The following is a 16,356-nucleotide window of genomic DNA, read 5'->3' as shown; positions in this document are numbered from 1 at the left end:
CCAGGTCCACTGCAAAGATGATTGTCATTCTTACTACCATTACAACCGTTGCCTAATAATGGATAATGCCCTATATATACTACTTACTCCCCCCCTCAAACACGGAGACGAGTTTACCACGGTTTCCACCCCTCCCTCTATACCGCAGCAACACGTATTTTTTTACCCCTTTCAGAACGCGCTCCTCGCGCCACAAAGCCGCCTCTAGACGCGTGACCAATGAGCAGTGAGCTAAAACATATCGCAAATGTCAAAAATAATATAACGGGGTTAATATATATCGCGCACATGCGATATGTTTGTCACGAGGCGCAAAAAATAAATAAAAAGGGAATGCAACAGGAGGATTTTCCAGGAGGTCACCCATCCTAGTACTACTCTCGCCCAAGCACGCTTAACTTCGGAGTTCTGATGGGATCCGTTGATTTAGTGCTGGTATGATCGCATCCGACATGTTACCCCCGCCTTCGTCCCTTATGCTTGCCACTCCCAGGTCCACTGCAAAGATGATTGTCATTCTTACTACCATTACAACCGTTGCCTAATAATGGATAATGCCCTATATATACTACTTACTCCCCCCCTCAAACACGGAGACTAGTTTACCACGGTTTCCACCCCTCCCTCTATACCGCAGCAACACGTATTTTTTTACCCCTTTCAGAACGCGCTGCTCGCGCCACAAAGCCGCCTCTAGACGCGTGACCAATGTGCAGCGACCTAAAACATATCGCAAATGTCAAAAATAATATAACGGGGTTAATATATATCGCGCACATGTGATATGTTTGTCATGAGGCACAAAAAATAATTAAAAATGCGAATGCAACACGAGGACTTCCCAGGAGGTCACCCATCCTAGTACTACTCTCGCCCAAGCACGCTTAACTTCGGAGTTCTGATGGGATCCGGTGCTTTAGTGCTGGTATGATCGCATCCAACATGTTGCCCCTGCCTTCGTCCCTTATGCTGCCACTCCCAGGTCCACTGCAAAGATGATTGTCATTCTTACTACCATTACAACCGTTGCCTAATAATGGAGAATGCCCTATATATACAACTTACTCCCCCCCCTCAAACGCGGAGACGAGTTTACCACGGTTTCCACCCCACCCTCTATACCGCAGCAACACGTATTTTTTACCCCTTTCAGAACGCGCTCCTCGCGCCACAAAGCCGCCTCTAGACGCGTGCGAATGAACAGCGAGCTAAAACATATCGCAAATGTCAAAAATAATATAACGGGGTTAATATATATCGCGCACATGCGATATGTTTGTCACGAGGCACAAAAAATAATTAAAAATGGAATGCAACACGAGGACTTCCCAGGAGGTCACCCATCCTTGTACTACTCCTTCGTCCCTTATGCTTGCCACTCCCAGGTCCACTTCAAAGATGATTGTCATTCTTACTACCATTACAACCGTTGCCTAATAATGGATAATGCCCTATATATACTACTTACTCCCCCCCTCAAACACGGAGACGAGTTACCACGGTTTCCACCCCTCCCTCTATACCGCAGAAACACGTATTTTTTACCCCTTTCAGAACGCGCTCCTCGCGCCACAAAGCCGCCTCTAGACGCGTGACCAATGAGCAGCGAGCTAAAACATATCGCAAGTGTCAAAAATAATATAACGGGGTTAATATATATCGCGCACATGCGATATGTTTGTCACGAGGCGCAAAAAAGAATTAAAAAGGGAATGCAACAGGAGGATTTTCCAGGAGGTCACCCATCCTAGTACTACTCTCACCCAAGCACGCTTAACTTCGGAGTTCTGATGGGATCCGGTGCTTTAGTGCTGGTATGATCGCATCCGACATGTTACCCCCGCCTTCGTCCCTTATGCTTGCCACTCCCAGGTCCACTGCAAAGATGATTGTCATTCTTACTACCATTAAAACCGTTGCCTAATAATGGATAATGCCCTATATATACTACTTACTCCCCCCCTCAAACACGGAGACGAGTTTACCACGGTTTCCACCCCTCCCTCTATACCGCAGCAACACGTATTTTTTTACCCCTTTCAGAACGCGCTCCTCGCGCCACAATGCCGCCTCTAGACGCGTGACCAATGAGCAGCGAGCTAAAACATATCACAAATGTCAAAAATAATATAACGGGGTTAATATATATCGCGCACATGCGATATGTTTGTCACGAGGCGCAAAAAATAATTAAAAAGGGAATGCAACACGAGGATTTTCTAGGAGGTCAACCATCCTAGTCCTACTCTCGCCCAAGCACGCTTAACTTCGGAGTTCTGATGGGATCCGGTGCTTTAGTGCTGGTATGATCACATCCGACATGTTACCCCCGCCTTCGTCCCTTATGCTTGCCACTCCCAGGTCCACTGCAAAGATGATTGTCATTCTTACTACCATTACAACCGTTGCCTAATAATGGATAATGCCCTATATATACTACTTACTCCCCCCCTCAAACACGGAGACGAGTTTACCACGGTTTCCACCCCTCCCTCTATACCGCAGCAACACGTATTTTTTTACCCCTTTCAGAACGCGCTCTTCGCGCCACAAAGCCGCCTCTAGACGCGTGACCAATGAGCAGCGAGCTAAAACATATCGCAAGTGTCAAAAATAATATAACGGGGTTAATATATATCGCGCACATGCGATATGTTTGTCACGAGGCGCAAAAAATAATTAAAAAGGGAATGCAACACGAGGATTTTCCAGGTGGTCACCCATCCTAGTACTACTCTCACCCAAGCACGCTTAACTTCGGAGTTCTGATGGGATCCGGTGCTTTAGTGCTGGTATGATCGCATCCGACATGTTACCCCCGCCTTCGTCCCTTATGCTTGCCACTCCCAGGTCCACTGCAAAGATGATTGTCATTCTTACTACTATTACAACCGTTGCCTAATAATGGATAATGCCCTATATATACTACTTACTCCCCCCCTCAAACACGGAGACGAGTTTACCACGGTTTCCACCCCTCCCTCTATACCGCAGCAACACGTATTTTTTTTACCCCTTTCAGAACGCGCTCCTCGCGCCACAATGCCGCCTCTAGACGCGTGACCAATGAGCAGCGAGCTAAAACATATCGCAAATGTCAAAAATAATATAACGGGGTTAATATATATCGCGCACATGCGATATGTTTGTCACGAGGCGCAAAAAATAATTAAAAAGGGAATGCAGCACGAGGATTTTCCAGGAGGTCACCCATCCTAGTACTACTCTCGCCCAAGCACGCTTAACTTCGGACTTCTGATGGGATCCGGTGCTTTAGTGCTGGTATGATCGCATCCGACATGTTACCCCCGCCTTCGTCCCTTATGCTTGCCACTCCCAGGTCCACTGCAAAGATGATTGTCATTCTTACTACCATTACAACCGTTGCCTAATAATGGATAATGCCCTATATATACTACTTACTCCCCCCCTCAAACACGGAGACGAGTTTACCACGGTTTCCACCCCTCCCTATATACCGCAGCAACACGTATTTTTTTACCCCTTTCAGAACGCGCTCCTCGCGACACAAAGCCGCCTCTAGACGCGTGACCAATGAGCAGCGAGCTAAAACATATCGCAAATGTCAAAAATAATATAACGGGGTTAATATATATCGCACACATGCGATATGTTTGTCACGACACGCAAAAAATAATTAAAAAGGGAATGCAACACGAGGACTTCCCAGGAGGTCACCCATCCTAGTACTACTCTCGCCCAAGCACGCTTAACTTCGGAGTTCTGATGCGATCTGGTGCTTTAGTGCTGGTATGATCGCATCCGACACGTTACCCCCGCCTTCGTCCCTTATGCTTGCCACTCCCAGGTCCACTGCAAAGATGATTGTCATTCTTACTACCATTACAACCGTTGCCTAATAATGGATAATGCCCTATATATACTACTTACTCCCCCCCTCAAACACGGAGACGAGTTTACCACGGTTTCCATCCCTCCCTCTATACCGCAGCCACACGTATTTTTTTACCCCTTTCAGAACGCGCTCCTCGCGCCACAAAGCCGCCTCTAGACGCGTGACCAATGAGCAGCGAGCTAAAACATATCGCAAATGTCAAAAATAATATAACGGGGTTAATATATATCGCGCACATGCGATATGTTTGTCACGACCCGCAAAAAATAATTAAAAAGGGAATGCAACACGAGGACTTCCCAGGAGGTCACCCATCCTAGTACTACTCTCGCCCAAGCACGCTTAACTTTGGAGTTCTGATGGGATCCCGTGCTTTAGTGCTGGTATGATCGCATACAACATGTTACCCCCGCCTTCGTCCCTTATGCCTGCCACTCCCAGGTCCACTGCAAAGATGATTGTCATTCTTACTACCATTACAACCGTTGCCTAATAATGGATAATGCCCTATATATACTACTTACTCCCCCCCTCAAACACGGAGACGAGTTTACCACGGTTTCCACCCCTCCCTCTATACCGCAGCAACACGTATTTTTTTACCCCTTTCAGAACGCGCTCCTCGCGCCACAAAGCCGCCTCTAGACGCGTGACCAATGAGCAGTGAGCTAAAACATATCGCAAATGTCAAAAATAATATAACGGGGTTAATATATATCGCGCACATGCGATATGTTTGTCACGAGGCGCAAAAAATAATTAAAAAGGGAATGCAACAGGAGGATTTTCCAGGAGGTCACCCATCCTAGTACTACTCTCGCCCAAGCACGCTTAACTTCGGAGTTCTGATGGGATCCGTTGCTTTAGTGCTGGTATGATCGCATCCGACATGTTACCCCCGCCTTCGTCCCTTATGCTTGCCACTCCCAGGTCCACTGCAAAGATGATTGTCATTCTTACTACCATTACAACCGTTGCCTAATAATGGATAATGCCCTATATATACTACTTACTCCCCCCCTCAAACACGGAGACGAGTTTACCACGGTTTCCACCCCTCCCTCTATACCGCAGCAACAAGTATTTTTTACCCCTTTCAGAACGCGCTCCTCGCGCCACAAAGCCGCCTCTAGACGCGTGACCAATGAGCAGCGAGCTAAAACATATCGCAAATGTCAAAAATAATATAACGGGGTTAATATATATCGCGCACATGCGATATGTTTGTCACGACGCGCAAAAAATAATTAAAAAGGGAATGCAACACGAGGACTTCCCAGGAGGTCACCCATCCTAGTACTACTCTCGCCCAAGCAAGCTTAACTTCGGAGTTCTGATGGGATCCGGTGCTTTAGTGCTGGTATGATCGCATCCGACATGTTACCCCCGCCTTCGTCCCTTATGCTTGCCACTCCCAGGTCCACTGCAAAGATGATTGTCATTCTTACTACCATTACAACCGTTGCCTAATAATGGATAATGCCCTATATATACTACTTACTCCCCCCCTCAAACACGGAGACGAGTTTACCACGGTTTCCACCCCTCCCTCTATACCGCAGCAACACGTATTTTTTACCCCTTTCAGAACGCGCTCCTCGCGCCACAAAGCCGCCTCTAGACGCGTGACCAATGAGCAGCGAGCTAAAACATATCGCAAATGTCAAAAATAATATAACGGGGTTGATATATATCGCGCACATGTGATATGTTTGTCATGAGGCGCAAAAAATAATTAAAAAGGGAATGCAACACGAGGACTTCCCAGGAGGTCACCCATCCTAGTACTACTCTCGCCCAAGCACGCTTAACTTTGGAGTTCTGATGGGATCCCGTGCTTTAGTGCTGGTATGATCGCATCCAACATGTTACCCCCGCCTTCGTCCCTTATGCCTGCCACTCCCAGGTCCACTGCAAAGATGATTGTCATTCTTACTACCATTACAACCGTTGCCTAATAATGGATAATGCCCTATATATACTACTTACTCCCCCCCTCAAACACGGAGACGAGTTTACCACGGTTTCCACCCCTCCCTCTATACCGCAGCAACACGTATTTTTTTACCCCTTTCAGAACGCGCTCCTCGCGCCACAAAGCCGCCTCTAGACGCGTGACCAATGAGCAGTGAGCTAAAACATATCGCAAATGTCAAAAATAATATAACGGGGTTAATATATATCGCGCACATGCGATATGTTTGTCACGAGGCGCAAAAAATAATTAAAAAGGGAATGCAACAGGAGGATTTTCCAGGAGGTCACCCATCCTAGTACTACTCTCGCCCAAGCACGCTTAACTTCGGAGTTCTGATGGGATCCGTTGCTTTAGTGCTGGTATGATCGCATCCGACATGTTACCCCCGCCTTCGTCCCTTATGCTTGCCACTCCCAGGTCCACTGCAAAGATGATTGTCATTCTTACTACCGTTACAACCGTTGCCTAATAATGGATAATGCCCTATATATACTACTTACTCCCCCCCCTCAAACACGGAGACGAGTTTACCACGGTTTCCACCCCTCCCTCTATACCGCAGCAACACGTATTTTTTACCCCTTTCAGAACGCGCTCCTCGCGCCACAAAGCCGCCTCTAGACGCGTGACCAATGAGCAGCGAGCTAAAACATATCGCAAATGTCAAAAATAATATAACGGGGTTAATATATATCGCGCACATGCGATATGTTTGTCACGACGCGCAAAAAATAATTAAAAAGGGAATGCAACACGAGGACTTCCCAGGAGGTCACCCATCCTAGTACTACTCTCGCCCAAGCAAGCTTAACTTCGGAGTTCTGATGGGATCCGGTGCTTTAGTGCTGGTATGATCGCATCCGACATGTTACCCCCGCCTTCGTCCCTTATGCTTGCCACTTCCAGGTCCACTGCAAAGATGATTGTCATTCTTACTACCATTACAACCGTTGCCTAATAATGGATAATGCCCTATATATACTACTTACTCCCCCCCTCAAACACGGAGACGAGTTTACCACGGTTTCCACCCCTCCCTCTATACCGCAGCAACACGTATTTTTTACCCCTTTCAGAACGCGCTCCTCGCGCCACAAAGCCGCCTCTAGACGCGTGACCAATGAGCAGCGAGCTAAAACATATCGCAAATGTCAAAAATAATATAACGGGGTTGATATATATCGCGCACATGTGATATGTTTGTCATGAGGCGCAAAAAATAATTAAAAAGGGAATGCAACACGAGGACTTCCCAGGAGGTCACCCATCCTAGTACTACTCTCGCCCAAGCACGCTTAACTTTGGAGTTCTGATGGGATCCCGTGCTTTAGTGCTGGTATGATCGCATCCAACATGTTACCCCCGCCTTCGTCCCTTATGCCTGCCACTCCCAGGTCCACTGCAAAGATGATTGTCATTCTTACTACCATTACAACCGTTGCCTAATAATGGATAATGCCCTATATATACTACTTACTCCCCCCCTCAAACACGGAGACGAGTTTACCACGGTTTCCACCCCTCCCTCTATACCGCAGCAACACGTATTTTTTTACCCCTTTCAGAACGCGCTCCTCGCGCCACAAAGCCGCCTCTAGACGCGTGACCAATGAGCAGCGAGCTAAAACATATCGCAAATGTCAAAAATAATATAACGGGGTTAATATATATCGCGCACATGTGATATGTTTGTCATGAGGCGCAAAAAATAATTAAAAAGGGAATGCAACACGAGGACTTCCCAGGAGGTCACCCATCCTAGTACTACCCTCGCCCAAGCACGCTTAACTTCGGAGTTCTGATGGGATCCGGTGCTTTAGTGCTGGTATGATCGCATCCAACATGTTACCCCGCCTTCGTCCCTTATGCTTGCCACTCCCAGGTCCACTGCAAAGATGATTGTCATTCTTACTACCATTACAACCGTTGCCTAATAATGGATAATGCCCTATATATACTACTTACCCCCCCCCTCAAACACGGAGACGAGTTTACCACGGTTTCCACCCCTCCCTCTATACCCCAGCAACACGTATTTTTTTACCCCTTTCAGAACGCGCTCCTCGCGCCACAAAGCCGCCTCTAGACGCGTGACCAATGAGCAGCGAGCTAAAACATATCGCAAATGTCAAAAATAATATAACGGGGTTAATATATATTGCGCACATGTGATATGTTTGTCATGAGGCGCAAAAAATAATTAAAAAGGGAATGCAACACGAGGACTTCCCAGGAGGTCACCCATCCAAGTACTACTCTCGCCCAAGCACGCTTAACTTCGGAGTTCTGATGGGATCCGGTGCTTTAGTGCTGGTATGATCGCATCCAACATGTTACCCCCGCCTTCGTCCCTTATGCTTGCCACTCCCAGGTCCACTGCAAAGATGATTGTCATTCTTACTACCATTACAACCGTTGCCTAATAATGGATAATGCCCTATATATACTACTTACTCCCCCCCTCAAACACGGAGACGAGTTTACCACGGTTTCCACCCCTCCCTCTATAGCGCAGCAACACGTATTTTTTTACCCCTTTCAGAACGCGCTCCTCGCGCCACAAAGCCGCCTCTAGACGCGTGACCAATGAGCAGCGAGCTAAAACATATCGCAAATGTCAAAAATAATATAACGGGGTTAATATATATCGCGCACATGTGATATGTTTCTCATGAGGCGCAAAAAATAATTAAAAAGGGAATGCAACACGAGGACTTCCCAGGAGGTCACCCATCCTAGTACTACTCTCGCCCAAGCACGCTTAACTTCGGTGTTTACCCCCGCCTTCGTCCCTTATGCTTGCCACTCCCAGGTCCACTGCAAAGATGATTGTCATTCTTACTACCATTACAACCGTTGCCTAATAATGGATAATGCCCTATATATACTACTTACTCCCCCCCTCAAACACGGAGACGAGTTTACCACGGTTTCCACCCCTCCCTCTATACCGCAGCAACACGTATTTTTTTACCCCTTTCAGAACGCGCTCCTCGCGCCACAAAGCCGCCTCTAGACGCGTGACCAATGAGCAGCGAGCTAAAACATATCGCAAATGTCAAAAATAATATAACGGGGTTAATATATATCGCGCACATGTGATATGTTTGTCATGAGGCGCAAAAAATAATTAAAAAGGGAATGCAACACGAGGACTTCCCAGGAGGTCACCCATCCTAGTACTACTCTCGCCCAAGCACGCTTAACTTCGGTGTTCTGATGGGATCCGATGCTTTAGTGCTGGTATGATCGCATCCAACATGTTACCCCCGCCTTCGTCCCTTATGCTTGCCACTCCCAGGTCCACTGCAAAGATGATTGTCATTCTTACTACCATTACAACCGTTGCCTAATAATGGATAATGCCCTATATATACTACTTACTCCCCCCCTCAAACACGGAGACGAGTTTACCACGGTTTCCACCCCTCCCTCTATACCGCAGCAACACGTATTTTTTTACCCCTTTCAGAACGCGCTCCTCGCGCCACAAAGCCGCCTCTAGACGCGTGACCAATGAGCAGCGAGCTAAAACATATCGCAAGTGTCAAAAATAATATAACGGGGTTAATATATATCGCGCACATGCGATATGTTTGTCACGAGGCGCAAAAAATAATTAAAAAGGGAATGCAACAGGAGGATTTTCCAGGAGGTCACCCATCCTAGTACTACTCTCGCCCAAGCACGCTTAACTTCGGAGTTCTGATGGGATCCGTTGCTTTAGTGCTGGTATGATCGCATCCGACATGTTACCCCCGCCTTCGTCCCTTATGCTTGCCACTCCCAGGTCCACTGCAAAGATGATTGTCATTCTTACTACCATTACAACCGTTGCCTAATAATGGATAATGCCCTATATATAGTACTTACACCCCCCCCTCAAACACGGAGACGAGTGTACCACGGTTTCCACCCATCCCTCTATACCGCAGCAACACGTATTTTTTTACCCCTTTCAGAACGCGCTCCTCGCGCCACAAAGCCGGCTCTAGACGCGTGACCAATGAGCAGCGAGCTAAAACATATCGCAAATGTCAAAAATAATATAACGGGGTTAATATATATCGCGCACATGCGATATGTTTGTCACGACGCGCAAAAAATAATTAAAAAGGGAATGCAACACGAGGACTTCCCAGGAGGTCACCCATCCTAGTACTACTCTCGCCCAAGCACGCTTAACTACGGAGTTCTGATGGGATCCGGTGCTTTAGTGCTGGTATGATCGCATCCTACATGTTACCCCCGCCTTCGTCCCTTATGCTTGCCACTCCCAGGTCCACTGCAAAGATGATTGTCATTCTTACTACCATTACAACCGTTGCCTAATAATGAATAATGCCCTATATATACAACTTACTCCCCCCCCCTCAAACACGGAGACGAGTTTACCACGGTTTCCACCCCACCCTCTATACCGCAGCAACACGTATTTTTTACCCCTTTCAGAACGCGCTCCTCGCGCCACAAAGCCGCCTCTAGACGCGTGCCAATGAACAGCGAGCTAAAACATATCGCAAATGTCAAAAATAATATAACGGGGTTAATATATATCGCGCACATGCGATATGTTTGTCACGAGGCGCAAAAAATAATTAAAAAGGGAATGCAACACGAGGACTTCCCAGGAGGTCACCCATCCTTGTACTACTCTCGCCCAAGCACGCTTAACTTCGGAGTTCTGATGGGATCCGGTGCTTTAGTGCTGGTATGATCGCTTCCGACATTTTACCCCCGCCTTCGTCCCTTATGCTTGCCACTCCCAGGTCCACTTCAAAGATGATTGTCATTCTTACTACCATTACAACCGTTGCCTAATAATGGATAATGCCCTATATATACTACTTACTCCCCCCCTCAAACACGGAGACGAGTTTACCACGGTTTCCACCCCTCCCTCTATACCGCAGAAACACGTATTTTTTACCCCTTTCAGAACGCGCTCCTCGCGCCACAAAGCCGCCTCTAGACGCGTGACCAATGAGCAGCGAGCTAAAACATATCGCAAGTGTCAAAAATAATATAACGGGGTTAATATATATCGCGCACATGCGATATGTTTGTCACGAGGCGCAAAAAAGAATTAAAAAGGGAATGCAACAGGAGGATTTTCCAGGAGGTCACCCATCCTAGTACTACTCTCACCCAAGCACGCTTAACTTCGGAGTTCTGATGGGATCCGGTGCTTTAGTGCTGGTATGATCGCATCCGACATGTTACCCCCGCCTTCGTCCCTTATGCTTGCCACTCCCAGGTCCACTGCAAAGATGATTGTCATTCTTACTACCATTACAACCGTTGCCTAATAATGGATAATGCCCTATATATACTACTTACTCCCCCCCCTCAAACACGGAGACGAGTTTACCACGGTTTCCACCCCTCCCTCTATACCGCAGCAACACGTATTTTTTTACCCCTTTCAGAACGCGCTCCTCGCGCCACAAAGCCGCCTCTAGACGCGTGACCAATGAGCAGCGAGCTAAAACATATCGCAAATGTCAAAAATAATATAACGGGGTTAATATATATCGCGCACATGTGATATGTTTGTCATGAGGCGCAAAAAATAATTAAAAAGGGAATGCAACACGAGGACTTCCCAGGAGGTCACCCATCCTAGTACTACTCTCGCCCAAGCACGCTTAACTTCGGTGTTTACCCCCGCCTTCGTCCCTTATGCTTGCCACTCCCAGGTCCACTGCAAAGATGATTGTCATTCTTACTACCATTACAACCGTTGCCTAATAATGGATAATGCCCTATATATACTACTTACTCCCCCCCTCAAACACGGAGACGAGTTTACCACGGTTTCCACCCCTCCCTCTATACCGCAGCAACACGTATTTTTTTACCCCTTTCAGAACGCGCTCCTCGCGCCACAAAGCCGCCTCTAGACGCGTGACCAATGAGCAGCGAGCTAAAACATATCGCAAGTGTCAAAAATAATATAACGGGGTTAATATATATCGCGCACATGCGATATGTTTGTCACGAGGCGCAAAAAATAATTAAAAAGGGAATGCAACAGGAGGATTTTCCAGGAGGTCACCCATCCTAGTACTACTCTCGCCCAAGCACGCTTAACTTCGGAGTTCTGATGGGATCCGTTGCTTTAGTGCTGGTATGATCGCATCCGACATGTTACCCCCGCCTTCGTCCCTTATGCTTGCCACTCCCAGGTCCACTGCAAAGATGATTGTCATTCTTACTACCATTACAACCGTTGCCTAATAATGGATAATGCCCTATATATAGTACTTACACCCCCCCCCTCAAACACGGAGACGAGTGTACCACGGTTTCCACCCATCCCTCTATACCGCAGCAACACGTATTTTTTTACCCCTTTCAGAACGCGCTCCTCGCGCCACAAAGCCGGCTCTAGACGCGTGACCAATGAGCAGCGAGCTAAAACATATCGCAAATGTCAAAAATAATATAACGGGGTTAATATATATCGCGCACATGCGATATGTTTGTCACGACGCGCAAAAAATAATTAAAAAGGGAATGCAACACGAGGACTTCCCAGGAGGTCACCCATCCTAGTACTACTCTCGCCCAAGCACGCTTAACTACGGAGTTCTGATGGGATCCGGTGCTTTAGTGCTGGTATGATCGCATCCTACATGTTACCCCCGCCTTCGTCCCTTATGCTTGCCACTCCCAGGTCCACTGCAAAGATGATTGTCATTCTTACTACCATTACAACCGTTGCCTAATAATGAATAATGCCCTATATATACAACTTACTCCCCCCCCCTCAAACACGGAGACGAGTTTACCACGGTTTCCACCCCACCCTCTATACCGCAGCAACACGTATTTTTTACCCCTTTCAGAACGCGCTCCTCGCGCCACAAAGCCGCCTCTAGACGCGTGCCAATGAACAGCGAGCTAAAACATATCGCAAATGTCAAAAATAATATAACGGGGTTAATATATATCGCGCACATGCGATATGTTTGTCACGAGGCGCAAAAAATAATTAAAAAGGGAATGCAACACGAGGACTTCCCAGGAGGTCACCCATCCTTGTACTACTCTCGCCCAAGCACGCTTAACTTCGGAGTTCTGATGGGATCCGGTGCTTTAGTGCTGGTATGATCGCATCCGACATTTTACCCCCGCCTTCGTCCCTTATGCTTGCCACTCCCAGGTCCACTTCAAAGATGATTGTCATTCTTACTACCATTACAACCGTTGCCTAATAATGGATAATGCCCTATATATACTACTTACTCCCCCCTCAAACACGGAGACGAGTTTACCACGGTTTCCACCCCTCCCTCTATACCGCAGAAACACGTATTTTTTACCCCTTTCAGAACGCGCTCCTCGCGCCACAAAGCCGCCTCTAGACGCGTGACCAATGAGCAGCGAGCTAAAACATATCGCAAGTGTCAAAAATAATATAACGGGGTTAATATATATCGCGCACATGCGATATGTTTGTCACGAGGCGCAAAAAATAATTAAAAAGGGAATGCAACAGGAGGATTTTCCAGGAGGTCACCCATCCTAGTACTACTCTCGCCCAAGCACGCTTAACTTCGGAGTTCTGATGGGATCCGTTGCTTTAGTGCTGGTATGATCGCATCCGACATGTTACCCCCGCCTTCGTCCCTTATGCTTGCCACTCCCAGGTCCACTGCAAAGATGATTGTCATTCTTACTACCATTACAACCGTTGCCTAATAATGGATAATGCCCTATATATAGTACTTACACCCCCCCCTCAAACACGGAGACGAGTGTACCACGGTTTCCACCCATCCCTCTATACCGCAGCAACACGTATTTTTTTACCCCTTTCAGAACGCGCTCCTCGCGCCACAAAGCCGGCTCTAGACGCGTGACCAATGAGCAGCGAGCTAAAACATATCGCAAATGTCAAAAATAATATAACGGGGTTAATATATATCGCGCACATGCGATATGTTTGTCACGACGCGCAAAAAATAATTAAAAAGGGAATGCAACACGAGGACTTCCCAGGAGGTCACCCATCCTAGTACTACTCTCGCCCAAGCACGCTTAACTACGGAGTTCTAATGGGATCCGGTGCTTTAGTGCTGGTATGATCGCATCCTACATGTTACCCCCGCCTTCGTCCCTTATGCTTGCCACTCCCAGGTCCACTGCAAAGATGATTGTCATTCTTACTACCATTACAACCGTTGCCTAATAATGAATAATGCCCTATATATACAACTTACTCCCCCCCCTCAAACACGGAGACGAGTTTACCACGGTTTCCACCCCACCCTCTATACCGCAGCAACACGTATTTTTTACCCCTTTCAGAACGCGCTCCTCGCGCCACAAAGCCGCCTCTAGACGCGTGCCAATGAACAGCGAGCTAAAACATATCGCAAATGTCAAAAATAATATAACGGGGTTAATATATATCGCGCACATGCGATATGTTTGTCACGAGGCACAAAAAATAATTAAAAAGGGAATGCAACACGAGGACTTCCCAAGAGGTCACCCATCCTTGTACTACTCTCGCCCAAGCACGCTTAACTTCGGAGTTCTGATGGGATCCGGTGCTTTAGTGCTGGTATGATCGCTTCCGACATTTTACCCCCGCCTTCGTCCCTTATACTTGCCACTCCCAGGTCCACTTCAAAGATGATTGTCATTCTTACTACCATTACAACCGTTGCCTAATAATGGATAATGCCCTATATATACTACTTACTCCCCCCCTCAAACACGGAGACGAGTTTACCACGGTTTCCACCCCTCCCTCTATACCGCAGAAACACGTATTTTTTACCCCTTTCAGAACGCGCTCCTCGCGCCACAAAGCCGCCTCTAGACGCGTGACCAATGAGCAGCGAGCTAAAACATATCGCAAGTGTCAAAAATAATATAACGGGGTTAATATATATCGCGCACATGCGATATGTTTGTCACGAGGCGCAAAAAAGAATTAAAAAGGGAATGCAACAGGAGGATTTTCCAGGAGGTCACCCATCCTAGTACTACTCTCACCCAAGCACGCTTAACTTCGGAGTTCTGATGGGATCCGGTGCTTTAGTGCTGGTATGATCGCATCCGACATGTTACCCCCGCCTTCGTCCCTTATGCTTGCCACTCCCAGGTCCACTGCAAAGATGATTGTCATTCTTACTACCATTAAAACCGTTGCCTAATAATGGATAATGCCCTATATATACTACTTACTCCCCCCCTCAAACACGGAGACGAGTTTACCACAGTTTCCACCCCTCCCTCTATACCGCAGCAACACGTATTTTTTTACCCCTTTCAGAACGCGCTCCTCGCGCCACAATGCCGCCTCTAGACGCGTGACCAATGAGCAGCGAGCTAAAACATATCGCAAATGTCAAAAATAATATAACGGGGTTAATATATATCGCGCACATGCGATATGTTTGTCACGAGGCGCAAAAAATAATTAAAAAGGGAATGCACCACGAGGATTTTCTAGGAGGTCACCCATCCTAGTACTACTCTCGCCCAAGCACGCTTAACTTCGGAGTTCTGATGGGATCCGGTGCTTTAGTGCTGGTATGATCACATCCGACATGTTACCCCCGCCTTCGTCCCTTATGCTTGCCACTCCCAGGTCCACTGCAAAGATGATAGTCATTCTTACTACCATTACAACCGTTGCCTAATAATGGATAATGCCCTATATATACTACTTACTCCCCCCCTCAAACACGGAGACGAGTTTACCACGGTTTCCACCCCTCCCTCTATACCGCAGCAACACGTATTTTTTTACCCCTTTCAGAACGCGCTCCTCGCGCCACAAAGCCGCCTCTAGACGCGTGACCAATGAGCAGCGAGCTAAAACATATCGCAAGTGTCAAAAATAATATAACGGGGTTAATATATATCGCGCACATGCGATATGTTTGTCACGAGGCGCAAAAAAGAATTAAAAAGGGAATGCAACAGGAGGATTTTCCAGGTGGTCACCCATCCTAGTACTACTCTCACCCAAGCACGCTTAACTTCGGAGTTCTGATGGGATCCGGTGCTTTAGTGCTGGTATGATCGCATCCGACATGTTACCCCCGCCTTCGTCCCTTATGCTTGCCACTCCCAGGTCCACTGCAAAGATGATTGTCATTCTTACTACCATTACAACCGTTGCCTAATAATGGATAATGCCCTATATATACTACTTACTCCCCCCCTCAAACACGGAGACGAGTTTACCACGGTTTCCACCCCTCCCTCTATACCGCAGCAACACGTATTTTTTTTACCCCTTTCAGAACGCGCTCCTCGCGCCACAATGCCGCCTCTAGACGCGTGACCAATGAGCAGCGAGCTAAAACATATCGCAAATGTCAAAAATAATATAACGGGGTTAATATATATCGCGCACATGCGATATGTTTGTCACGAGGCGCAAAAAATAATTAAAAAGGGAATGCAGCACGAGGATTTTCCAGGAGGTCACCCATCCTAGTACTACTCTCGCCCAAGCACGCTTAACTTCGGA

The 16,356-nt window shown here is 47.2% G+C and overlaps 30 non-coding genes across 30 annotated transcripts; all 30 read right to left on the bottom strand.

Moving 5' to 3' along the window:
* Nucleotides 1-330: 330 nt before the first annotated feature.
* On the bottom strand, nucleotides 331-449 carry LOC123173595 (5S ribosomal RNA). The gene has a single exon (XR_006486363.1). It is a non-coding gene; the product is annotated as a 5S ribosomal RNA (ribosomal RNA).
* A 371-nt stretch (nucleotides 450-820) lies between these two features.
* On the bottom strand, nucleotides 821-939 carry LOC123173602 (5S ribosomal RNA). The gene has a single exon (XR_006486371.1). It is a non-coding gene; the product is annotated as a 5S ribosomal RNA (ribosomal RNA).
* A 770-nt stretch (nucleotides 940-1,709) lies between these two features.
* Nucleotides 1,710-1,828, bottom strand: LOC123173531 (5S ribosomal RNA). The gene has a single exon (XR_006486300.1). It is a non-coding gene; the product is annotated as a 5S ribosomal RNA (ribosomal RNA).
* Nucleotides 1,829-2,198: 370 nt separating this feature from the next.
* On the bottom strand, nucleotides 2,199-2,317 carry LOC123173601 (5S ribosomal RNA). The gene has a single exon (XR_006486370.1). It is a non-coding gene; the product is annotated as a 5S ribosomal RNA (ribosomal RNA).
* A 370-nt stretch (nucleotides 2,318-2,687) lies between these two features.
* Nucleotides 2,688-2,806, bottom strand: LOC123173505 (5S ribosomal RNA). The gene has a single exon (XR_006486276.1). It is a non-coding gene; the product is annotated as a 5S ribosomal RNA (ribosomal RNA).
* Nucleotides 2,807-3,177: 371 nt separating this feature from the next.
* On the bottom strand, nucleotides 3,178-3,296 carry LOC123173570 (5S ribosomal RNA). The gene has a single exon (XR_006486337.1). It is a non-coding gene; the product is annotated as a 5S ribosomal RNA (ribosomal RNA).
* A 370-nt stretch (nucleotides 3,297-3,666) lies between these two features.
* LOC123173478 (5S ribosomal RNA) lies at nucleotides 3,667-3,785 on the bottom strand. The gene has a single exon (XR_006486251.1). It is a non-coding gene; the product is annotated as a 5S ribosomal RNA (ribosomal RNA).
* Nucleotides 3,786-4,155: 370 nt separating this feature from the next.
* On the bottom strand, nucleotides 4,156-4,274 carry LOC123173460 (5S ribosomal RNA). The gene has a single exon (XR_006486234.1). It is a non-coding gene; the product is annotated as a 5S ribosomal RNA (ribosomal RNA).
* A 370-nt stretch (nucleotides 4,275-4,644) lies between these two features.
* On the bottom strand, nucleotides 4,645-4,763 carry LOC123173582 (5S ribosomal RNA). The gene has a single exon (XR_006486348.1). It is a non-coding gene; the product is annotated as a 5S ribosomal RNA (ribosomal RNA).
* A 369-nt stretch (nucleotides 4,764-5,132) lies between these two features.
* On the bottom strand, nucleotides 5,133-5,251 carry LOC123173451 (5S ribosomal RNA). The gene has a single exon (XR_006486225.1). It is a non-coding gene; the product is annotated as a 5S ribosomal RNA (ribosomal RNA).
* Nucleotides 5,252-5,620: 369 nt separating this feature from the next.
* Nucleotides 5,621-5,739, bottom strand: LOC123173453 (5S ribosomal RNA). The gene has a single exon (XR_006486227.1). It is a non-coding gene; the product is annotated as a 5S ribosomal RNA (ribosomal RNA).
* Nucleotides 5,740-6,109: 370 nt separating this feature from the next.
* LOC123173581 (5S ribosomal RNA) lies at nucleotides 6,110-6,228 on the bottom strand. Its single transcript, XR_006486347.1, has one exon. It is a non-coding gene; the product is annotated as a 5S ribosomal RNA (ribosomal RNA).
* A 370-nt stretch (nucleotides 6,229-6,598) lies between these two features.
* Nucleotides 6,599-6,717, bottom strand: LOC123173448 (5S ribosomal RNA). The gene has a single exon (XR_006486223.1). It is a non-coding gene; the product is annotated as a 5S ribosomal RNA (ribosomal RNA).
* Nucleotides 6,718-7,086: 369 nt separating this feature from the next.
* On the bottom strand, nucleotides 7,087-7,205 carry LOC123173452 (5S ribosomal RNA). Its single transcript, XR_006486226.1, has one exon. It is a non-coding gene; the product is annotated as a 5S ribosomal RNA (ribosomal RNA).
* Nucleotides 7,206-7,575: 370 nt separating this feature from the next.
* Nucleotides 7,576-7,694, bottom strand: LOC123173443 (5S ribosomal RNA). Its single transcript, XR_006486218.1, has one exon. It is a non-coding gene; the product is annotated as a 5S ribosomal RNA (ribosomal RNA).
* A 369-nt stretch (nucleotides 7,695-8,063) lies between these two features.
* LOC123173660 (5S ribosomal RNA) lies at nucleotides 8,064-8,182 on the bottom strand. Its single transcript, XR_006486409.1, has one exon. It is a non-coding gene; the product is annotated as a 5S ribosomal RNA (ribosomal RNA).
* An 811-nt stretch (nucleotides 8,183-8,993) lies between these two features.
* On the bottom strand, nucleotides 8,994-9,112 carry LOC123173514 (5S ribosomal RNA). Its single transcript, XR_006486284.1, has one exon. It is a non-coding gene; the product is annotated as a 5S ribosomal RNA (ribosomal RNA).
* A 370-nt stretch (nucleotides 9,113-9,482) lies between these two features.
* On the bottom strand, nucleotides 9,483-9,601 carry LOC123173579 (5S ribosomal RNA). Its single transcript, XR_006486345.1, has one exon. It is a non-coding gene; the product is annotated as a 5S ribosomal RNA (ribosomal RNA).
* Nucleotides 9,602-9,972: 371 nt separating this feature from the next.
* LOC123173496 (5S ribosomal RNA) lies at nucleotides 9,973-10,091 on the bottom strand. Its single transcript, XR_006486268.1, has one exon. It is a non-coding gene; the product is annotated as a 5S ribosomal RNA (ribosomal RNA).
* Nucleotides 10,092-10,461: 370 nt separating this feature from the next.
* LOC123173466 (5S ribosomal RNA) lies at nucleotides 10,462-10,580 on the bottom strand. The gene has a single exon (XR_006486239.1). It is a non-coding gene; the product is annotated as a 5S ribosomal RNA (ribosomal RNA).
* Nucleotides 10,581-10,949: 369 nt separating this feature from the next.
* LOC123173530 (5S ribosomal RNA) lies at nucleotides 10,950-11,068 on the bottom strand. The gene has a single exon (XR_006486299.1). It is a non-coding gene; the product is annotated as a 5S ribosomal RNA (ribosomal RNA).
* An 812-nt stretch (nucleotides 11,069-11,880) lies between these two features.
* LOC123173578 (5S ribosomal RNA) lies at nucleotides 11,881-11,999 on the bottom strand. Its single transcript, XR_006486344.1, has one exon. It is a non-coding gene; the product is annotated as a 5S ribosomal RNA (ribosomal RNA).
* Nucleotides 12,000-12,371: 372 nt separating this feature from the next.
* On the bottom strand, nucleotides 12,372-12,490 carry LOC123173485 (5S ribosomal RNA). Its single transcript, XR_006486257.1, has one exon. It is a non-coding gene; the product is annotated as a 5S ribosomal RNA (ribosomal RNA).
* Nucleotides 12,491-12,860: 370 nt separating this feature from the next.
* On the bottom strand, nucleotides 12,861-12,979 carry LOC123173654 (5S ribosomal RNA). Its single transcript, XR_006486404.1, has one exon. It is a non-coding gene; the product is annotated as a 5S ribosomal RNA (ribosomal RNA).
* A 368-nt stretch (nucleotides 12,980-13,347) lies between these two features.
* On the bottom strand, nucleotides 13,348-13,466 carry LOC123173576 (5S ribosomal RNA). The gene has a single exon (XR_006486343.1). It is a non-coding gene; the product is annotated as a 5S ribosomal RNA (ribosomal RNA).
* Nucleotides 13,467-13,837: 371 nt separating this feature from the next.
* On the bottom strand, nucleotides 13,838-13,956 carry LOC123173645 (5S ribosomal RNA). The gene has a single exon (XR_006486393.1). It is a non-coding gene; the product is annotated as a 5S ribosomal RNA (ribosomal RNA).
* A 369-nt stretch (nucleotides 13,957-14,325) lies between these two features.
* On the bottom strand, nucleotides 14,326-14,444 carry LOC123173487 (5S ribosomal RNA). Its single transcript, XR_006486259.1, has one exon. It is a non-coding gene; the product is annotated as a 5S ribosomal RNA (ribosomal RNA).
* A 369-nt stretch (nucleotides 14,445-14,813) lies between these two features.
* On the bottom strand, nucleotides 14,814-14,932 carry LOC123173528 (5S ribosomal RNA). Its single transcript, XR_006486298.1, has one exon. It is a non-coding gene; the product is annotated as a 5S ribosomal RNA (ribosomal RNA).
* A 370-nt stretch (nucleotides 14,933-15,302) lies between these two features.
* On the bottom strand, nucleotides 15,303-15,421 carry LOC123173552 (5S ribosomal RNA). Its single transcript, XR_006486320.1, has one exon. It is a non-coding gene; the product is annotated as a 5S ribosomal RNA (ribosomal RNA).
* A 370-nt stretch (nucleotides 15,422-15,791) lies between these two features.
* On the bottom strand, nucleotides 15,792-15,910 carry LOC123173542 (5S ribosomal RNA). Its single transcript, XR_006486311.1, has one exon. It is a non-coding gene; the product is annotated as a 5S ribosomal RNA (ribosomal RNA).
* Nucleotides 15,911-16,356: the final 446 nt, after the last annotated feature.

Source organism: Triticum aestivum, unplaced genomic scaffold (assembly GCF_018294505.1).
Source record: "Triticum aestivum cultivar Chinese Spring unplaced genomic scaffold, IWGSC CS RefSeq v2.1 scaffold140664, whole genome shotgun sequence".
In the NCBI taxonomy this organism is placed as follows: domain Eukaryota; kingdom Viridiplantae; phylum Streptophyta; class Magnoliopsida; order Poales; family Poaceae; genus Triticum; species Triticum aestivum.
Note: the sequence above shows the minus strand (reverse complement) of the source record. Positions and strands in the feature narration are given on the sequence as shown.